Source organism: Pelodiscus sinensis, chromosome 22 (assembly GCF_052426305.1).
Source record: "Pelodiscus sinensis isolate ZL-2025 chromosome 22, ASM5242630v1, whole genome shotgun sequence".
NCBI classification, from domain to species: domain Eukaryota; kingdom Metazoa; phylum Chordata; order Testudines; family Trionychidae; genus Pelodiscus; species Pelodiscus sinensis.
The window spans coordinates 7,954,578-7,963,964 of record NC_143073.1 but is presented as its reverse complement, the minus strand read 5'-3'; positions in this window follow the sequence as shown (position 1 = coordinate 7,963,964).

The window sequence follows — 9,387 nt, the reverse complement described above, 5'->3', positions numbered from 1 at the left end:
TTTTGCCCTGCAAAGGGGATTGGGGAGAGGGCGGTGGAATGTGTCGGAGCCACACGCCCAGACGTTAACAGCTGCTCTGTGGCTGTGGACGCAGCTCCGGTGAGACCAAGGGCAGTTCCAAGTTGGGGGGCGGGTTTGGGTGGGGAGAAAAAAAATCACTTTCACGGCCGCTTCTCCTAGTTCGTTTCCTCTCCGGCAGCCTCCCCGGGGTGCTCCAGAGGGGAGGGCGGCTGAACCTGGAGATGCGCATTACCCCCACCCCCACCAGCAGCTCAGTACAAGGCATCCCCATCGCCCCTGCCCCGTGCGCTGCGGAGAGGAGCGAAAAGACGGTGAAGCGGCACAGTATGCTTTGCTCTAAAGGACTCTCCCGCATCAATGGTGTAGTGAGGGGCGGCATCATGCTAGGGGGGCGCCGGGCTGGGGTGGGAGTGCACAGGCTCATGCGGCGAGCCCGGTGCTGTCGGGACACTAGCTCCCTGCAGACAAGCCACCAAGGCAGGGCTGGGTGGCTGGAGCGGGCACTTCAAAAGCAGGGTTACCATACATCTGGTGCCTGGCTCTGGGGGAGGGGCACTGGATTAAAGCGGGGGGGGGGGCTAGGGGTGCCTGACTGGGGGAGAGGATGGGCATTGGGTTAGAGCGGGGGGGGAGGGCAGGGGGTACCTGGCTCTGGGGGATGAGGGGGTGCATTGGGTTAGAGTGGGGGGGAGGGCTGGGGGTACCTGACTCTGGAGGATGAGGGGGTGCATTGGGTTAGAGTGGGGGGGAGGGCTGGGGGTACCTAGCTCTGGGGGGGGGGCTGGGGGGGGAGGGCTGGGGGGTACCTGGCTCTGAAGGAGGGGTGGGTGCATTGGGTTAGAGGGGGGGATACGGTTGCCTGGCTCTGGGGGAGGGGTGGGTACATTGGGTTAGAGGGGGGGATGCTGGTGCTTGGCTCTGGGGGAGGGGTGGGTGCATTGGGTTAGAGGGGGGATACGGGTGCCTGGCTCTGGGGGAGGGGTGGGTACATTGGGTTAGAGGGGGGGATGCGGGTGCCTGGCTCTGGGGGAGGGATGGGTGCATTGGGTTAGAGGGGGGGATACGGTTGCCTGGCTCTGGGGGAGGGGTGGGTACATTGGGTTAGAGGGGGGGATGCTGGTGCCTGGCTCTGGGGGAGGGATGGGTGCATTGGGTTAGAGGGGGGGATACTGGTGCCTGGCTCTGGGGGAGAGGTGGGTGCATTGGGTTAGAGGGGGGGATACGGGTGCCTGGCTCTGGGGGAGGGGTGGGTGCATTGGGTTAGAGGGGGGGATACGGGTGCCTGGCTCTGGGGGAGGGGTGGGTGCATTGGGTTAGAGGGGGGGATACGGGTGCTTGGCTCTGGGGGAGGGATGGGTGCATTGGGTTAGAGGGGGGGATACGGGTGCCTGGCTCTGGGGGAGGGGTGGGTGCATTGGGTTAGAGGGGGGGATGCGGGTGCCTGGCTCTGGGGGTACTTATAATTTTAAAGGGGTACTTTATAAAGAAAAAAGGTAGAGAAACACTGATATAGACCATCCCTGAGGTCTATCCAACCTACTCTTAAAAATCTCCAGAGATGGGGATTCCACAACCTCCCTGGGCAATGTATTCCAGTGCTTATCCACCCGGACAGGTAGGATGTTTTTCCTAACGTCCTGCCTAAACCTCCCTTGCTGCAGTTTAAGCCCTTTGCTTCTCGTCCTGTCCTCACCGGCCAAGAGGACCATCCCTTTGGGATGCTACAATTCCGAGACTCGGCTTAATTTCTCAGGGCCGGTGGGATTTACAGGCAGGCCAAGAGCTGTTCTGCACGTAGGGAGGCTGGGGCAGTGGCTATAGTGAGCCCAGGTGAGAGCGGGCAGAGCAAGACACCTGGCCCGACGCCCCGGGTATGTGTTATTGCAGCGGGCCGGTGCCTGAGCAGATCCATGCCGGGGCAGGAGAAGGAGGAGTAGGTGGATTACACCCTCTTCGTGCGCTCATTGCATTGGCCCGAAAACCAGGAAAACATCCCCTGCCCAGAGGCCATCGCCCCACTAAGAGTTCTGCCCTCCTTGTAACCTCCCCCACAGCAGAAGAGGGAATGGTACGCTCCATCCATCCAGCTGATCCATCCTGGCTTCTGCTGCAGTGACTCACTCCACCACCCCCCCCCCAACACCCAGCCAGCCTCCCCCTTTTATAGATGGGAAACTGAGGCACGGCGCAATTAAAGCCCGGATCCTCAAATGTATTAAGGGGCCTGATTCCTGTGGGCTGCCTATGACATGCCCCGGCTCATGCTGGAAGCATGTGCTAGAACAGGGACTTGAACCCGCTCGGAGGTGGGGTGGAGGGCAAGGCGCTGAACCAGGTTTCCGTCAGGGAACCGGGAGAGAGACCGTGCAGCTCATGCAGCTAATAGAGGGGTCTTCGGGAGGCAGGTCGCAGCTCGGGATCTGGCCCCCGCCTGGCATTAACGTCCCCCTCGCTCCCCAAGCCAATGAAGCGCATTTGGAGTTAATCGTGGAGTTAAATCCAAAGTCGCTGCCCATGTAGACAAGCCCATAGTGCAGAGGTGAGGAACTTTTTCGGGTCGGGGGCCGCTGACCCACAGAAAAATCAGTCAGGGGCTGTACATAGGTGAGAAGCAAAACAAACCAGAGCCGGCGGGTGGGGGCAGGCCAGTAGATATTTGTGGCCCAAAACTGAGGGGTGCAGTGTGTGGGAGGGAGATATTAGGAAGCAACCCTGGGGTACGGCGTCTGGGCAGGAGGGAGGGTGACAGAGTGGGTGAGGGGGTTGGTGGTCCTGGGAGGGTGAAGGAGCAGAGTGGGGGTGCAGGATCTGGGCAGGAGGGGGGCCACAGGGCTGGCACCCCAGCTTCCCAGTGCTGGAGGGGGGAGCCCTGAGCTTTGGGAGCCAGATCAGGGCTGGCCTTATCATGAGACAAACTCAGACGGCCGCCTCAGTTGCCAGACCGGGGGAGGAAGAGGGGGGGGGGCGCCACTAGGACCCAGAGAATTGAGAGCTTTCAAAGTTTTGGCCCAAGAGAGGGGGCATGGGGCTCCCCGCCTCAGGTGCCAAAATGTTGTGGGCCAGCCCTGAGCCAGATCCAGGCAAGCTGGGGGCCGGATCTGGTCCCCAGGCTGTAGACGCCTGCCAGACAGTAAGTGAGAAGCCAGGCCACTGTTTCCTTGCTGTAGAATAGCAGCGTTGAAGGTCCCACCGCTCTGGGGTGAGGCCAGGGAATCCTTTGAGAAGCTCTCAGCTATGTTGTCGATTCCCTCTACTGATCAAGGGGGGCCGCTTGGACCTGGAAGCTCCCTCCCTGATCCCTGAGCTGAACCGATTCCGGCAGAATCACCCTCGGTGTCATCGAACGCAAAGTCAGCCAAGCCTGGCGGGCGTCAGATTCCAAAACCAGCTGTTGGCAGGCGCCGCGACGGGCGCATTTAGCCATGAGACAGCAGAAGGCAGCTGCTCTTTCTAGGGAGACCGGGAAAGGGCGCCTGGCCGGCTGCCTGCAAGATGGGCCATCTGGGATGGGCTGATGCAACTCCCCTATGAGCGGGGATGTATTTTAAGAGGAAGACAACTGAGCTTCCATTCCTTCCTCTCCACGCCGCCAGGCCCCTGGCAAGAGATAAGATGATGCTGCAGGAGGGGAGGGCGCAGAAGAAGAGAGACTGGGTCAGGGCCAACGTTCCCGCTCAGCTTTTCCACCCCATGTGGCTTTTTTTCCATCCATGTGCGGAATAAATTTTAGGTGCATCAAGGCATGTGCGGATGTGCACCACCTGCAGAAACACAAAAATCTAGCTGTGGGCACTCTACTAAACCGCTCATTGGCACTGGAATTAGGGATGTAAAATTTCATTAGTGAACTGATTAAACTGCCGTGGGCAGGGGCTGCTTCCTGCCCTCTCACTGATTAACCAGTTAACGTTCACATCCCTAATTGGACCCTCTCCTGAGCGGCCCCACAAGCACCCAGCTTCCAGAGAACACTGCCTCTGGCCGGCAGCTGGTGCAGTGTCTGCCTCTCCACTCCCGTCGGCATCCCAATTGTAGGATCCCTGGGATCCAGCTGTGCCTGGGATTCAGCTGTGCCGTGGGAGCCAGGGGCCCACACAAAGCCCTGTTTAGCTACCGCGCGCTGGGAAACTGACTCATGCCTAGATCTCCCAACGGTTTCAGGTGCCTTCAGTGGGAGGTAGGCACCTAAATACCTTGAACAGCTGGGCCTTGGGAGCTGTGTGCTGGGTGGATGAACCTGCCTCCAGCTCCGCCCACCACACCCCAGGGGACAGGGCTATCCTCCACGCTGTCCCTCCCCTGCTGCTCCTCCCATGGTCCCTGCAGTATATTCCCAGAGGCTTTCTCCCCAGCGGTGGCTTGCACCATTTCCTCCTGCAAGCCAGCCACGGGAGACTGCAGCTGTGGGCGAGGACACACACAGTTCAGGTTACAGAAAGCATCAATGTAGGGGAGGAAGACTGTCACCCTGAGCTTCCCATCGCCATCTGGTTCAGTGCCTTGGGAAACTGAGGCACGCCAACAGGGTTACTACAGGACAGTAGAAATCACATGCAACGTAACAAGGCGAACGGAGCGAATACACTCCCTGCTTTGTCACAGCAGGACAGGGCTCCCCCGGTGAGTCCAGCAACTAGAAATACATGGAGGCCAGCTGGAGCCCCTCTAACAGCTGAGGGCGGGCGCCTCGCAGGACACGATTGAAATGATCTGGTCACCAGGGGCCTGCTGTGCCCAGTGCAGAGAGGCGAAGACGTGGCTGGCGATCCCAGGAATGAGGCACTTAAGGGAACCTGAAGGTGCTCAGCCCAGTGAGGGGTTGGATTCAGGCGACTAAGCAAGTGGCACATGTGTTTGAAAGATGTTGCCTTCCACTGCACTGGGCCTCAGTTTTCCCCTCTGCGCAGTGGAGATGTGCTTGGGGCTGCTTGGTTCAGCTTCCAGCTCTGCCACAGACGGCCTGCATGAGTTTCGGTCATGTCACTTAAAAAAATAATCCCACTGTGCCCCAGTTTCCCCCTCCTGCAGCATGGGGAAAACAAAATCTTTTGCAGAACGGTTTGTGACAGTGGCGCCCTGGGTTATTAGTGCATGTGGCTGCCTCACGGATCTTCAAGGGTGGCTGGTAAACTCCTGCCTGGATGCCGAGTGGATGGAACAAGGCCAGGTTTTATGGAAGGGTTGGCACCAGATTTGAGGGGCGACCCTGCCTCTATTAAAGACCCTTGTGCAAAAGGGTGGCTCGGAGTTTGTTTTCCCTATTCTGCAGAAGGGGGAAACTGAGGCACAATGGGATTTTATTTTTAAGTGACTTACCCGAAGAGCACACAGGCAGTCTGTGGCAAACTCGAGGGGCGAAGCCCCTTGTGCAAAAGGGTGGCTCAGAGTTCATTTCCCCTATTCTGCAGCAGGGGGAAACTGAGGCACAATGGGATTTATTTTTAAGTGACATGCCCGAAGATCACACAGGCAGTCTGTGGCAGGCTCGAGGGGCGAAGCCCCTTGTGCAAAAGGGTGGCTCAGAGTTCGTTTCCCCTATTCTGCAGGAGGAGGAAACTGAGGCACGATGGGATTTATTTTTAAGTGACATGCCCAAAGATCACACAGGCAGTCTGTGGCAGATTCAGGGGATGGCCCTGCAGTGTCTGGCCCCCTTGAGCCCAGAGCTGTTTTCTTTGCGGCGCCAACCCCTCACGCCTGCATCCCACTGGCACGCCAGGGCTGGAACTGCCAAGCCTTGGGTATGATCCCATCAATCGGGCCTTTGTACATTATCTGCTAAGCCGCCACACACAGGGTGGTGGATGCCATGAAAAATCCACCCCGGCATGGGCGGAGAATGGAGCTCTTTGTGCCGGGGGAAGAGGGCAGCCAGCAGGAGAGAGCTGAGTCATTGGCAGGCCGGGTGGTCCCCACGGGCGCGACGGCTTGATGGGCACCCGCACGCATGGGCTGGGGTGGTGCCCGGGTCCAGATGTGCGGAGAGGGGCCCGTGGGGGCCCGAGTTCCCTCTAGGATTTTCCATCCGTGAGTGGAGTGAGATTTGTCTGGGGCACCGCTATTGAGTTCATGGGCGCTTGTTGAGACGTGTCCCACCGGTGGCGCTGCTCCCCAAGAGACTCTCCCAGCGCCGACACCCCAGCCTGGCCCCCCTTGCTGGGACCCCAGCTCCCACGCAACGCCCCACCCCCGTCATGGGGAGAAGGGGAGACCTGTCCGCCCCCCCGCAGGGAGCGCTGCTCCCGGGGCAGCCTGTGTGCAGGGCAGGGGCTGCTCCCCGAGGGGCTGCTGCGAGGCTGTGTCTGGGGCAGAGGGAAGCTGCTGCCAGCCCCCAGGCTTTGCAGGGAGTGGGGGGCTGGAGGTGGAGCAGCGACAAGTGGGGAGCCAGCAGGGGGCTGAAGGGAACAGTGAGGGGAGAAGCAGGGGAAACAGGGATGCAGGGGACACTGGTCCCAGGAACAGCTGCACCCCAGCCCGGGTCCAGCTCCAGCACCCCAAGAGCAGCTGGGCAGCTACCATCGACCCACCACCACCAGCTCACCTTCCAGGATGGGGGGGGCCGCTGTGGGGCTCTGCTGAGGAAGTGGGCGGGATTCAAATTCTTGGTGTGCACTGGTGCGCCCCCTAGCGGGAACCGATGTGTGGGCATCACCCAGGACCCTCCCAGTTGGGTTGTGAGTTGACCACAGGTCCCCCTGTCTTTGTCCAGGCTGTGCTCCGTGCTGGAGGGGAAGGGAACCACTGCCCTGCCCTACCCCTGGCCAGCTCCCAGTTCCTGGCATGGGGGTGGATCTGGGGTGTGCCCAGAAGGCCCTGCCCTTGGGGGATTAGTCTTTGCTTTGTAGGAGGCAGATGGGGCACGGGGTCTGAGCAGAGCAGACGCCGCGGTGACTGTGCCATGGGGCGTGGAGCCTTTGAAAATCTGACCCTGCAGGGAGCAGTCCTTTCAGCGAGCCAGGCAAAGTGCCTGTTTTCTTGAGGACACTAGTGAAGGGGCAGGGAATGAAGCAAGAACACGAGGCTCCGGTGGCCGAAAAGCCCTGGGCAACCGAAACGAGTCCTTCCCATCCGACGCCAGTCAACGTGCCCGATTGGATTGGCCCCTGGCGTCTGAGCATCAAATCTTACAAGGCTCCGCCGTCCGGTTTTAGGATGGTTAACAGACAAGCGCCCTCCGTGTCGTCACGGGGAAACTGAGGCATTCGGCACAGCTGGGACTTGCCCAAGGTGAGCCCGGCAGAGCAGGAGAAAGATGTCAAGAGTCCGGCCTGCTTGCTGTAACCCCTAGACCACACCGCGCACCCGGAGCTGGCTAAAGAACCCAGAATCCTGACTTCCAGTCCGCAGCTCGGCCCACAGGTCCAGTTTTCAGATGAGCCTCTCTCCAACCTCCACATTTTGACTTCTCCAGCCTGTGCCCCGTCCTAGCAGATCCCTCGGCCAGTCTCCCCGTCCCACGAGGGGCACAGGCAGTGCCTGGCTGCTGTCAACCTTGGCCGCCTGCCCGCTGCCCGGCTGTCCCTCCCCCTCCTTGCCCACGCTTGTAATTTAGTTTGGAGGCAGCCAGAGGCCTAAACCAACAACAGCTCCTTCCAGCTGTTGTGGGCAACGCTGGAGTCAAAGGCTGAGAAGGGCTAATATTTTGCCAGCCTTTGCAGCCCCGGGAAGAAGCCGCCGTTTCCTTTTAAGGGCAAACTCGCTTTTTGGGATGGGGACCAAAGCGTGAGGATGAGAGTTACAAATGAGCCCTCGGCCGTTTATTCAGGCACACGGCCTGCATTGAGTCACAAGCTGGCCCTCCGCGAGCCCCGCTGGGTTTCTGGCTGCTGGCTGCTGTCCGGACGCCTGAGAGCAGGAGGTCACGCCGATGTCTGGCTGCAGGGCCACGGTTCATAGCGCGTCTCGCGGAGGCCGTGGAGGGTCAACAGGGCAGAAAGGTGGAAAAAACAGCCCCTGGCGATTTCCTGCCACAGGGCTGTCCTGAAGGGACCCCCCCCCCCTCCAGTTCCCCAGGGCCCTCCATGCCTTGCCCCCGCTCTCTCCCTTCTCTGCCCCGCCCCTTGCTGCCCTTGTCCCTCCCACTTCCCCGAAGCCCCTCCCCCGAGCAACGGGAGCCAGGGGATGACCGGGGCGGCCCGGCGTACGGCAGCAGCAGGGCCCCCGCCGTACACTCCCCGCTGTGGCAGGAGCCAGAGTGACAGGGCAGCCTACTCCGCTGCACGCTGCCGCCCTCTTCCAGCCTGCTGCACCCCACTTCTCAACCGGGAGCAGGGGCGCTCTGTTTCCTGCTGTGGGGAAGCCGGCGCAGCAGGCTGGGAGGAGGTGTCGGGTCCCTGGAGCTCCCGCCACCGTAGTGAGTGCGGGAGGGGGGCTGACCCCTGCTGCTGCCCCACACCAGGCCCCCAGGTAGCCCTCCCAGGCTGCCCTGGGACCTGCCTGCAGGACGGTTGAGACGGCCCCCCAAAGCATAGGGCCTGGACCATCCTATGGCTCTGCCCTGACACCGCTGTCCCCTGGTCCCAGGGGCCCCTGCCTGCCTTACCCCTCCCTGCGGGTCCCCATGCTTCCAGCCGGCCATGGGCAGCGGGTGATATTGGCAAGGGAAGGCATTGCTTTTCCAAAACTGCCTACACTGCCCAGCCAGGTAGGGTTGGGTGGGAAGGGGCGGGACTTCGGCTCGCCTTCCTCAGCTGGGACTTCACCCGCCACCCATGGCACCAGCCATGAACCTGCCTTCGGCACTTGGCACCTCACCGGCCACAGAAGGCAAAAACCGGCCACCTTTGGGCAGCACAAGCTGGCCAGCCAGGCTGCCAGGCCAAGATTTACCCCAGCAGCTACTGATCTGGGGCGCTTGAGATGCCTTCAAGGGATCTAGCTGGGTTGATGGCCCAGCATTGCCTGAAAACCAGGCTTCTTCAATCCCTGAAAGCAGAAACGAACTTATCTCACCTCTCATCGCTTGCAGATATCCTGCCCCAACATGCAACAGAGCTTAGGGGTTTGAGCCAGCAGACTGGGAGTCTGGATTCTAGGCCCAGCTCTGCTAGGGAAGTGGGGTCTAGTGGTCTGAGCCGGGGGGACTGGCTAGCCTCTGAACCCTCCCCCGTGTATCAACATCCTTCTTGAATGGTGGATGCCAGGACTGGAGAGAGGTTTCCAATGGCATTGTCACCTGGGCCAAGCATGGTGGTAACATAACCTCCCGGCTTCTAGCTCGGGGTCAGCTGATAATCCGCCAGGACGCCTGAGTCGTTTTCAGCATCGCCGCCTCCCGGGAGCGAGCCCTCTTCCTGGCAGTGGGGCCCGCGCTCTTTTGTTCCTAGATGTTTCATTCTGCATCTGGCTGGCTCGGAACACACATTG